The following is a 13,384-nucleotide window of genomic DNA, read 5'->3' as shown; positions in this document are numbered from 1 at the left end:
AAGATTCAGTACATCATTACAATTTATGATTTATTTGATATTCTATATTTTTTCAAGATCCATAGATGTGCTGTATATTTATCTTTGTGTGAACATTTTGACCTGTGGCTCCTTTTTAACTTTCTATAATAATTTGAAAGTGTTCATCAGAGACCACGTTTCAGGAGTGGAATGGTTAAGAGGGATATAGGTCCTGAAGAATTCAAAACTCTTAAATTACATATAAATAGTGTCTAGTAAAATGTGATTTTCTTCAATACTACTTCTTTATGGTAATTCCCTAAGGTAAAGCATCACACTTTTATAGAAATATGGAATCAAATTACTTTGAAAAAACATATGTTGTGGAGGTATTTATGGTAAAACTATCATGCTTTATAGTTATGCTATGATTTCTGACCTCAGTGGTTCTACTACAGTGAACTGGGAAGCATTAGCACCTCAGCCAGTAGGTATAGAGCACGTATCATTAATTCTCTTCCTACTCTCACCTGAATTTGACCACCTTGAAGATTTGCAGTTTTCCAGGGATTGTTCAGAATCCCTGAAGTGTTTCATGATTATACTAAACACGTCTTTTACTCTTTGTCATGTCCAGCCAATGTTTAGAACTAAACCACTAGTATTTTAAGAAGTTCATTTATTTTCTGTCAAATATAATGTTTTCATAATAATTCTGATAGAAACTTTGTTGGTGATTCTCATGTTTATTTTTTAAAGATTTTATTTATTTACTTATTTTTAAAGAGGGAAATGGAGGGAAAAGAGAGGGAGAGAAACATCAGTGTGTGGTTGTGTCTCGTGCCCCCTACTGGTGACCTGGCCTGTAACCCAGGCATGTGCCCTGACTGGGACAGGACAGCATTCAATCCATTGAGCCATAGTAGCCAGGGGTGATTCTCATGTTTCAAAGAGGAAAAGAAATATTCTAAGTGTTTCTGGCTGGCTAAGAAAAAATTCAAGGCTCTTACCATGGAAACTTGCATAAAACATGCAGGGAACATGACTACAAGCAACTAGTCAATACAGAACCACTTTTCATTTTTATGAAAACTATACTCATGGGTATGTGCACTAAGAGTTATGTGGGTACAGAAGATTTGACTTAAAAAGCCAGTCTTGTAGATTTGTCTAGTATCTGGATTTGATTGTTGCTAGTACGAGTTTTGTAGAAACAACAGAAGGAGCCAATTTTCACAGCTCCCAGGCCTTGCATAGCTTCTCTGTGGGCTGAGAAGATCAGCATCTCCTAGGGCTCTAAGCCCTTCCCTGAAGAGATGAGAGAGCACTCTGGCTCATCTTCACACATTTTGGTAATGAAACAATTTGTGTTTTGAATAAATAGATGAAATGAGGCCTCTGTGCTCTATAGTTCTGGACCACATTTGTGGTATTTCCTCCTATTTTAGCTGCAGACAGTTTGGTTAAATTAAATAGTTGCACACTCATTTTGCATGACCTGTTCAGACTATCGGCATTATCTACAGAGCAGGATTTTGGATTATAGAACAGAAATCACCTGCCTGTGTGTTTTGGCTGGTTATTGTAGACACTGCAGCAGCTTGTTCTTGGATTGATTTCTCTACCCTGTGCAATCAGCCAAGAGTGTTGTGTTGGCCTAGAGCCCTAGATAAAAAGGGTGCCAAAAGTCAAAATGTAATAGCTATAGTCAAGTGTTCATTTCCATAACTTCACAATATTTTAATATCAAGGTATAAATCCTTTGGAAAACCAGAATTTGATTTCTTTTGCTTTAATTTTAGGAAAAAATGATTGATTACACTTTGCAAATTACCTTTTCGATTTAATAAAACATTGGTAAGTAGCCCTTAAATAAGGAATGTAAGAAGTTAACACAGATCATTAAATGTTGATCTGATGTCAAATTCAGTGAGATGAAGGAACCACAGATTTTTTGGCGGGGGCAGTGAATGACTTGATATACTTGTATCTTGCCTCAGGCTAAACCTCTGGTTGACAATCTTATAATGCTTATCACATGATTATTTCCTCTTCTAAGCTTAAAAAAAGATCAGGCAGTTGATATGTAGCAAAATCACTTCACCAGGTATCTCTAATTATAATCAAACTATTTTTTTTAATTCCAAATAAATAAGGCAGATAGGGTCAAATTAGTTACCAGTAACCAGTGTGGCTATTATTTTGCACAGCCAATAGGCAGTGGTCCCTACCAGATGGTGATGTGGAGGATGGTTTGTGCCAGTTATCAAAGCATAATCTGTAATTTAGACACAAGACCTAGGATCTAGAGTATTTGTAGGTTCAAATGCATGAAATGGATTATAGTTAAGCCATGTCCATTCTTGCATTGATGCCCACTAGTTTTTCCTACATTATATTTTTTTCTCTAATTTTACATTTATTTTATACCTCTTCAAATTTGTGATTTTTCTTTTTTCTTAATTGAGTAAACTAGCAAGTACTCACTTATATGAAGGAAATTTATTTTATATTAAGTAATTTTCCATGGAGAGTGGGAGGTATTACAAAATTACTGAAGTTTAGAAAAACATGGGATAAAAAATTAAATACTTTCTGAATAGGCAACATGAGAAAAAATTCCCTTTGAGATTTTACTGCTAATTCCCATATACAGCTCCAACCTGGTAATGTTTCATTTGCATTAATATTAATTTGGTTGTGTAAGCTACACTGAAAATGCCAAGAAAATAAACATATTCAGTTAATGTTGTATGTGTTTACTTCAACTAAAAACTAACACAACAAAAAGTGAGTATCTGATTGTCTGACACACAAGTGTAGATTGCAAATGGTATATGGGACGACTAAAAGATGTATTATATATTATTAGAACCTTTTGTTTGGTTTAAGAGTCAGTCTGATATAAACAAAGTCACTGAAATAGAGAACAGGCTGACAGTGACTAGAGGGGAGAGGGGAGGAATTTGAGGGGAAAAGAGGAAGGGTTTGCAGGAACAGATATAAAAGATGCAGGGACAAAAACAAGGTGGGGTGGAAATGAGAGGGAGGTAGGGAGCACTGGGGGGGGCTTGAATGGGGGTAAAAAACAGAAAGCTGTACTTGAACGGTTAAATGTAATAAAAAAAGAAAAAATAAATAAATGAGCTGTCAAGATATGAAAAGAATGGAGGAACCTCAAATGCATATTACTTAGTAAAAGAAGCTGAGAAAAGGCTATGTACCATGTGATTACATCTATAACATTTTGCAAAAGACAAAATCAAGGAAATAGTAAAATCATCAGTTTGGCAGGGGTTGGGGAAGGGGAAAGGAATGAATATGTGGAGCATAAGAGGACTTTTAGAATAATGAAAATACTCTGATATTATAATGATGGATACACGTCATTATACATTTTTCCAAACTCATAAAATGTACAACACAAAAAATGAGCCATATATAAACGATGGACTTTGAGTGATTATAATGTGTTAGTGTGGGTTTATCAGTTGTAAAAAATGTGACATTGTGGTCGATGATGTTGTTAATGAGGAGGCTATGCATGTGTGGGTATAGGGAGTATGTGGGAAATCTTTGTACCCTCCCCTCAATTCTGCTGTGAACCTAAAACTCCTCTAAAAAATCTTAATTAAAAAAAAAAAGATCACGCAGCTTTATGTATATGTGAGTTTGCTGGTAGGGCTGGGTCATCATAGTTTTCAGCTTCATGAAGAAATTCATGGCCCACTAAATCTCAGAGCTTCTAGTACTGTGTGTTGGTTATACAAAAATATGTATAAAAATTGATTTAACAGGGAAGGCAGTACATGACAGGAAAGAGCATTGATTCTGAAGTCTAATGAGGTTGAGGTTCAAATCATAGATTCAACATTCACTGACTAGGGAACATTGTTTAGATTACTTTACCTATCAGCTTCTGTTTTTTTAATCTAGAAGTAGTTTGGAAAAAAAGACATATTGTAAATGCATTTTCTGGTCAGTATACTTTTCTTGTCCTCATTTTTGAAGCCTGCATAGCATTTTATTTTTTTATATATGCCATAATCTGTTTAATCATTCACTTCAAGGATATTTACATTCGTTCTGATATTTTCACTCTTCCAGACAAGATTTCATTAAATGTTCTTGGATGTATATTAAAAAAAAAAGTCAGTCTGAAGATGTCTGTCTCGGGTTATGAGAAAGATCTTTGCTTCAAAGGCAAAATGACGTCACATAAACTCTCCGCGGTGCCGACGGAACCAGATACGAGGACAGACCACTATTATAGAACAGACTACACAGTAAGCAAACAGTGGCTTCATCTTGTCAGGGCAAGAAGGCGAGAAGGTAAGGTCAGGGACAAGAAAAGAAAAGACGATATGGTAGTTCTGAATATAATAATTTCATTACGGAAAGATACCTAAAGGATTATGAATTGGTATGTCTGGACTGTGGTCAATTTGAAACTGATAACAATTTGCCTCTCATCAGACATTATTGATAGCACTAATAATTAGAATCATACTGAAGTTTTATGGCATTTTACACATCAAGTATGTACCTGGGGGAAATATGTGCACAAACAGGAAAGAACACTTCTTTTGATTTGTTCTAATTTTGAGTTAATTTGTATCATTTCTAAAATATTTCGAGGAATAAAATTAATATTATAATGATGTTAATATAATATTTGTCTACCAGTATCACTCAAAAAATATTATGTATAATGAATAGATTTGTGACTTTTGGTTCAGTCAGTCCCATTTAAAAAAATTGCCATGCCTTTATGAAAATCACAGTGACCGACTCAGCATGATTTGTATCATAGAGTTAAGAATTGTTTATATCACTTTCTGTAAAATGCCTCTCAGTTGCCTTTCTACATAAAAATCATTCAACCATTAGCTCTTATGCCCCTGCATTATATGCTTCAAAACTAAAAAAAAACCTTGTTCTAATACCAGATCTTTTGATATTATTCTATAGTTTCTATGCATGAATAAAGTTCACTGAAAATAATACAAAATGTACCCCAAAGTTTTCTTGTCATTGGACTGAAGAAAAACTAAAGAACAGTTGAATTTCTGACTTATGACAAAATTTTCTGCTGCCCCTAAATTGATAGCATTTTAAAATATATTTTTCATGAGCAACATATTCTTTGCAGGTTATGAAGAGATCTGTATCCATTCAGAAAACACAAATGTAAAGGTGTGAAGTGAGAAATGCAATGAAAGCTCTGGTTCGCAGGCCCGCGCTCAATCCACTGAGCTACGCCAGCCAGGGCAGAAATGTAATGAAAGCTAATGAATTTGACCCTTAATACTATATGTGTTCAGGTTCACCGAAATGGTTTTGTTTTAAAACACAGGAATAAAATGACTTGTCATGGGGAAATTTTATTTGTTTTGGCTGTGCTTCACTGTTTGGGATATTATTGATACCTCTGGTTCCTCTACTTTTTATACTTTCAAATGCATATTCTTAGTGTAATTTATGATGTAAAAAACAACTTTGTAGCTTAATCACTTAATAGCATTACATAAAATCAACCATTACTTGGGTGAGTACATGAGTGCTTTGTTGAAACATAATAACAGATACATCCACCATTAATAAATGCATTAATCTTGGTAGCAGAGAAGTTTGTTATAATATATTAATTGACATTATATATTTCATAATTTGAAATGTATGTGTCACAAATGCCTCATTCTATGTCTTGCATCATAGCAAATAGACTTTTGAAAATTCTAAAAGGATATATTAAAAAGGAGAATTAGGGGGGGAAGGAAGATGGCGACCAAGTAGGACGGAGCAGATTCCAGCTCCAGTACACGTGGGTGAAAATCCTGGCAGAGCTACTGAGAAATAGCACAGTCAGCTAACAGAGATCCACAGCATTTATGAAATTGGGAGAGCAGCGATTGTGAGGGACACTTAGGGTCCAGTCAGCAGCAGGTCAGTGACTATCCAGGAGTTGAGTGGAGACCAGAGCTGCAACGGGGCCTGCGCCCGGGGCTGGGCGATCCGGTGCTGCCACCCTTTTTTTTTTGTTTTTTTTTATAATTAATTTTATTTAGTTATTTTTCAAGTACAGTTTTTGTCTATTTCTCCCATCCCAGCCTCCCCTGCCCCGTGCTCCCCACCTCCCTCCCATTTCCACCCCCCTTAGTTCTCGTCCCTGTGTCCTTCCTATTTTTTCCTCCAAATCCCTCCCCCCTTTTTCCCCTTAACTTCCCTTCCTTCTCCCCTCTGGTCACTGTCCCCTTGTTCTCTATTTCAGTGTCTTTGTTTTTTTTTTTTCTGCTTGCTTGTTTGTTTTGTTGTTTAGCTTCCTGTTAAAGGTGAGATCATATGGTATTTGTCTTTCAGCACCTGGCCTATTTCACTCAGCATAATGCTTTCCAGTTCCATCCATGTTGTTGCAAAAGGTAGTAGCTCCTTCTTTCTCTCTGCAGCATAGAATTCCATCGTGTATATGTACCACAATGTTCATAGCCAAGAGTTGGAAGCAACCTAGGTGCCCATCAGTAAATGAATTTTTTTTTTTTTGAAAATGGACTGAGGTGCTCTCCTGGGATGGCTTGGCTTGCGATTCACACAGCCTGGCAGAGAGGAAATACCAAGCCAGAGACCAAGGGGCCCAGGCAGCCTGGCGGGTGCGCTGGCACCCGCATACCAGTCTGGTAGCCTGGCTGGCACGTGCTGGCAACCCAGCCCACAGAAAGGTCCTGCTGCAACCAGAAAAACCGGTTTGGACAGTTTAAAACCAGCAAGGGAAGTTTTGTTTTTGGGGGGGGGTTGTTTGGGGTTTTGGGTTTGTTTTTTTTTTTAGTAATCTTATAGATTTTTAATTTTACTGTTGCTTTATCTTTCAATACTTTGATCCTCTTCTTTCTTTTTTCCTGTTTTAGTACTTCTTCTCTTCTTCCAGAAATGATCGCTTCCTCCTCCTTTCTCCTGCCTTTTTTTGTGTTGTTTTCTTTTGTTTGTTTGTTGCTTTGTTTTCTTTTACCCACAAGAGACAAAACAACTGGGAACTGCGAAAAGACCAGAGTGGGACCCAAAGAGGGGGCATCTCAACAATGGAGACAGAGAGACAAAGTTCACTTTGCTGTAGCAGAGAAGCCACAAGTTGCTGCATATCTGCATTATTTTTTCATCATTCTCACTTCTGTTATATTCCAATAGTATCTTTGTATTCCTCCTCCTTCTGTATAGGCTTCTTAGTCTTGGCTGGTTTTATTATATTATTAGACAGGTTTCCTCTGTTCTTTCCTCCACAATGTATTTCTAATTTTCTATACCTCACGCCTCTTGTTTCCCTTTAGCACACTACCCGAAGCTCTACACCCCCTATTCAGACAGATCTCATAGAGTCGGTCATATGATTGTTGCTCTAATACTACTGTAAATAACAGCTGTTTTATATAACTGTAAATACTTCACAACAAATCTACCAGAACTTAACCCACTTTACAAGTTCATTAATTCTATTACTGGAGTAATTAACTCTACTTGATCACACACTACACCTATTTACTATTCCTTATTCTCACCTTACCTCAAAATCTGACCGTCTGCAACCTCACTGCTTTCTAGTTCCAACTCACAAGCCTTCCCTCCCCAACAAGAGGCTTATCTTTTGTCGATTCTTTCATAAAAGTGGCAAGTTGGGTCGAAGAATACGGTTAACACTGTGTATAGCCTAAAGATCGTCTATCTCCTCTCTACCAGCTGTGATTGTAAATATCATAAAATACTCTTCTGCTGTCATAAACCATTTTGCTTCCCCCTCCAAATGATTACACACACACACACAAAAAGGAGTAGGTGGAAACGGAGAACATCAAGATACCTGAAGGAGTCTGCACCATTGAAATTCACAGGTATTATAACACAGAAGTTCACGCCATAAACCCAGGGAGTCAGAACAGATCAATTTTAGAAGGTGAGGCTAACAAGAAGAGTCTCACAAACAATGGGAAGAAAAATAAACAATCCCCAAATGAAAGAAAAAACAGAAGCTTCAGAAAGAATGTTAGATGAAATAGAGGCTAATCAACTATCAGATATTGAATTCAAAGCACTGGTTATCAGGAAGTTCAAAGAGCTCACAATGAGCTACCAGACACTACAAGGGAGCTACAATGATCTCACTGCAAACTACATCAACATGAAAAAGGAAATAGAAACTGTCAGCAAGGGACAAGAGGAAATGAAGAATACAAATTCCGAATTCAAGAACACAGTAGAAAGTTTCAAAAGTAAAATTGATGGGGCAGAGGATAGGATTAGCGAGTTGGAGGACAAAGTAGAAAGCATCTCACAGAAAGAGCAAGAAAATGAAGAGAGTCTCAGAAGAATGAAGAGAAATTAAGAGAAATGCAAGACAATATGAAATGTAATAATATCTGAATAATAGGAATACCAGAAGGAGAAGAAGAAGAACAAAGGATAGAAAACCTATTTGAAAGAGTAATAAGAGAAAATTTCCCTAATTTGATGAGAGAAAAAGTCACACAAATCCAGGAATCACAGAGAGTCCCAATCAAGAGGAACCCAAAGAGGCCCACCTCAAGACACATCATCATTAAAATGGCAAAATTTCAAAATAAAGAGAGAATCTTAAAGGCAGCAAGGGAGAAAAAAGAAGTAACATACAATGGAGCCCCAATAAGGTTAGCTACTGACTTCTCAATGGAAACACTCCAAGCAAGAAGAGAATGGCAAGAAATATTCCAAGTAATGAGAACCAGAGGCCTACAACCAAGGCTACTTTACCCAGCAAGGCTATCAATCAAGATAGAAGGCCAAATAAAGAGCTTCCAAGACAAAAGAAGTCTAAAAGATTATGCCTCCACCAAACCAGTCCTATAAGAAATACTAAAAGGACTGCTTTAAGGAAAGGAGAAAAAGAGGGAGACAGAGAGGAACACAGGTACAAAAATGGCAATGAATAAGTACCTATCAATAATAACCTTAAAAGTAAATGGATTAAATGCTCCAATCAAAAGACACAGAGCAGCTGAATGGATAAGAAAGTGTGACCCACACATATGCTGCCTACAAGAGACCCACCTCAGGACAAAAGACCATCACAGACTAAAAGTGAATGGCTGGAAACAAATTTTCCAAGCAAACAGACAAGAGAAAAAAGCTGGGGTAGCAATTGTCATATCGGACAAAATAGACTTCAAAAAAAGGACCATAAAGTGAGACCCAGAAGGTAACTTCATAATACTTAAGGAAAGAAGACATTAACATCGTAAATATATATGCAACCAACACAGGAACACCCAAATATATCAAGAAAATCTTAGAGGACTTCAAGAAAGATATTAACAGCAACACAATTATAGTAGTGGATTTTAACACCCCACTATCAAAAATGGACAGATCTTCCAAACAAAATATCAACAAAGATATTGTGGCATTAAACAACACCCTAGATGAAATGGACTTAACTGATATATATAGAGCCCTTCATCCCAAAGAAGCTAAATACACATTCTTTTCAAATGCACATGGAACATTTTCAAAGATAGACCACAGGGGGGATGCTGGGAAGATGGCGACAGAGTAAGATGGAGCGGATACTAGCTCCTGTACTCATGGGTGAAAATCCTGGCAGATCTATGGAAAAACAGCACAATAAACCATCGGTTACCCAGCATTTATGAAATTAAAAGACCAGAGATTGTGACCGACGCTGAAACACCAGACGGCGGCAGAGTCAGCTACCGGAGCTGGGTCTCACACAGCCCCTGTACTGCCGCCAGAGCAACAGGCCTGGGAGCCGGGGCCTCAGGTACAGAAGCCGGACACTCCAAGCCCCTGTGACGGTCCTGGGAGACAGAGGAGTCAGGAACCAGAGCGGGGACACCCTTGTGCCGATGCCATAGCTACTAGCCTGGGCAACGGAAGGGTCAGTTGCAGGAGCTGGGACACCAAAGGCCCCTGTGACGCCGCCATAGAGACAGGCCTGGACCCTGAGGAGCCAGCTACGGGAGCCAGGAAGCTCTCAAATTGATAATACACAAAACAAACCTCAACAAATTCAAGAAAATTGAAATCATACCAACCATCTTCTCTGACCACAAGGGACTGAAATTGGAAACCAACCCCAAAGGAAAAAACTCAAAACACCCAAAATCATGGAGACTGAATGGTATGCTATTAAACAACAAATGGGTCAAGAATGAAATTAGGGAAGAAATCAAAAAGTTTCTGGAAACAAATGAAAACGAACTCACAACAATCCCAAACTTATGGGACACAGTGAAGGCAGTCCTGAGAGAGAAGTTTATAGCAATACAGGCCTACCTAAAGAAGATAGAAAGATTTCAACCAAACAACCTAACCCTACGCCAGCAAGAACTCGAGGAACAACAACAAAGATAGCCCAGAGCAAGCAGAAGGAAGGAAATAACCAAGATCAGAGCAGAACTAAATGGCATAGAGACTAAAAGCACAATTCTAAGGATCAATGAATCCAGGAGTTGGTTCTTTGAAAAGATGAACAAAATAGACAGGCCTTTAAGTAGGCTCATCAAGAAAAGAAGAGAGAGGACACAAATAAACTCAATCAGAAATGAAAGAGGAGAGATTACAACTGATACCACAGAAATAGAAGGGATTGTAAGAAATTATTATGAAGAACTGTATGCCAAGAAACTTAAAAACCTAGGGAAATGGACACATTTCTAGAAAAATACAACCTTCCAAAACTCAATGAAAAAGAAGCAGAAAATCTGAACAAACCAATAACAGCAAAAGAAATTGAAGCAGTAATCAAAAAACTCCCATCACACAAAAGCCCTGGACCAGATGGTTTCACAGGATAATTCTATAAAGCATTTAAGGAAGAGCTAACCCCTATTCTTCACAGACTATTCCAAAAAATTCAGAATGATGGATTTCTTTTTATTCTTTTTATGAAGCCAGCATCATCCTAATTCCAAAACCAGATAGAGACACAACAAAGAAAGAGAACTTCAGGCCAATATCGCTGATGAACATAGATGCTAAAATCCTCAACAAAATATTGGCAAATCGAATCCAACAATATATCAAAAAGATCATACAACAAGACCAAGTGGGATTCATCCCAGGGATGCAAGGATGGTTCAATATTTGCAAATCAGTAAATGTAATACATCACATAAACAAAAGCAAAGACAAAAACCATGTGATCATATCAATAGACATGGAAAAAACTTTTGATAAGGTACAACACCCATTTATGATAAAAACACTTAGCAAAATGGGAATAGAGGGAGCATTCCTCAATATAATAAAGGCCATATATGAGAGACCTACAGCCAATATCATACTCAATAGAAAAAAACAAAAAGCTTTTCCACTAAGATCAGGAACAAGACAAGGATGTCCATTTTCACCACTTCTATTCAATACAGTATTGGAAGTTTTAGCCACAGCGATCAGACAAGAAAAGGAAATAAAAGGCATCCATATAGGAAAGGAGGAAACAAAATTGTCATTGTTTGCAGATGACATGATAGTGTACAGGGAAAATCCTATAGACTCTACCAAAAAACTGCTCAAACTAATTAATGAATTTAGCAAAACAGTTGGTTACAAAGTCAATATCCAGAAATGAAAGGCATTTTTGTATACCAACAATGAATCAGCAGAAGCAGAAATCAAGGAAAAAAATCCCATTCAATGTAGCAAAACAAAATTAAATATCTGGTAATAAACCTAACTAACCTGTATGCAGAAAACTACACATCACTGAAGAAAGAAATCAAGGAAGACACAAACAAATGGAAATATATAACTTGTTCATGGATTGGAAGAATTAACATCATCAAAATGCCCATACTACCCAAGGCAATTTACAGATTCCATGCAATACCTATTAAAGTACCAATGGCATATTTCACAGACATAGAACAAACACTTCAAAAATTTATATGGAATGATAAACGACCCCGAATAGCAGCTGCACTTTTGAGAAAGAAGAACAAAGTAGGAGGAATCACAATACCTGATATCAAACTGTATTACAAGGCCACTGGAATCAAAACAGCTTGGTACTGGCATAAAAACAGGCACATAGACCAATGAAACAGAACAGAGAACCAAGTAATAAACCCAACTCTCTACAGTCAATTAATATTCAACAAAGGGGGCAGTAACATAAAATGGAGTATAGATAGCCTCTTCAACAAATGGTGTTGGGAGAACTGGACAGCTACATGCAAAAAAATGAAACTTGAGCGCCAACTTACACCATATACCAAAATAAATTCAAGGTTGATATAAGACTTAAATATAAGACGTGACACCATTAAAGTCCAAGAGGAGAACATTGGCGAAAAAATCTCAGAGATTTCACGCAGCAACATTTTTACTGATATGTCCCCTAGAGCAAGGAATATAAAGGAAAGAACAAATGGAATCTCATCAAAATACAAACAAAGCTTCTGCGTGACTAAAGAAAACAGTATTAAATTAAAAAGACAACCAACTGTATGGGAAAACATATTTGCCAATGATACCTCAGACAATGGTTTAATCTCCAAAATATACAAAGAACTCACAGGACTGCACTCTAAGAAGACAACTAACCCAATTAAAAAATGGGAAAAGGATTTGTACAGACACTTCTCCAAGGAGGACATACAGAATATCCAGAGACACATGAAGAGATGCTCAATATCGCTAGCCATCAGAGCAATGCAAATTAAAACTACAATGAGATACCACTTTACACCGGTCAGGATGGCTATCATAAAAAAAAAGCAACAAACAACAAATGTTGGATAGGTTGTGGGAAAAAGGGGATCTTAGTTCACTGTTAGTGGGATTGCAGATTGGTATAACCATTATAGAAAACAGTATGGAATTTTCTCAGAAAAATAAAAATCGACCTGCCCTTTGACTCAGCAATGCCACTGGTAGGATTATATTCTAAGAACCCCAAAACATCAATTTAAAAGAACCTATGGACCACAATGTTCATAGCAGCACAATTTACAATAGCCAAAAGCTGGAAGCAACCTAGGTGCCCGTCAGTAAATGAATGGATCAAAAAACTGTGGTAGAGGCAAGAAGGGGCTGGAAAGAAGTATTCCAAGTCATGAAATCTAAAGACCTATGACCAAAATTGATCTATCCAGCAAAGCTTTCATTTAGAATGGAAGGACAGATAAAGTGCTTCTCAGATAAGATCAAATTCAAGGAGATCCTCATCACCAAGCCCTTATTATGTGAAATGTTAAAAGGACTTACCTAAGAAAAAGAAGATAAAAAAGATGAACAGTGAAAGGACAGTAAACTCAGTTATTAACAACCACACCTAAAACAAAAGCAAACTAAGAGGACAGCTAGATCAGGAGCTGAACCATAGAAATGAAGATCACATGGAGGGTTAGCCACAGGGGAGTGGGAGAAGGAGAAGGGGGGA

The sequence above is a fragment of the Artibeus jamaicensis genome, unplaced genomic scaffold (genome assembly GCF_021234435.1).
Source record: "Artibeus jamaicensis isolate MK-2021 breed Jamaican fruit bat unplaced genomic scaffold, CSHL_Jam_final contig_908, whole genome shotgun sequence".
NCBI classification, from domain to species: domain Eukaryota; kingdom Metazoa; phylum Chordata; class Mammalia; order Chiroptera; family Phyllostomidae; genus Artibeus; species Artibeus jamaicensis.
The sequence above is the reverse complement of the archived record's forward strand: the minus strand, read 5'-3'. Positions refer to the sequence as shown.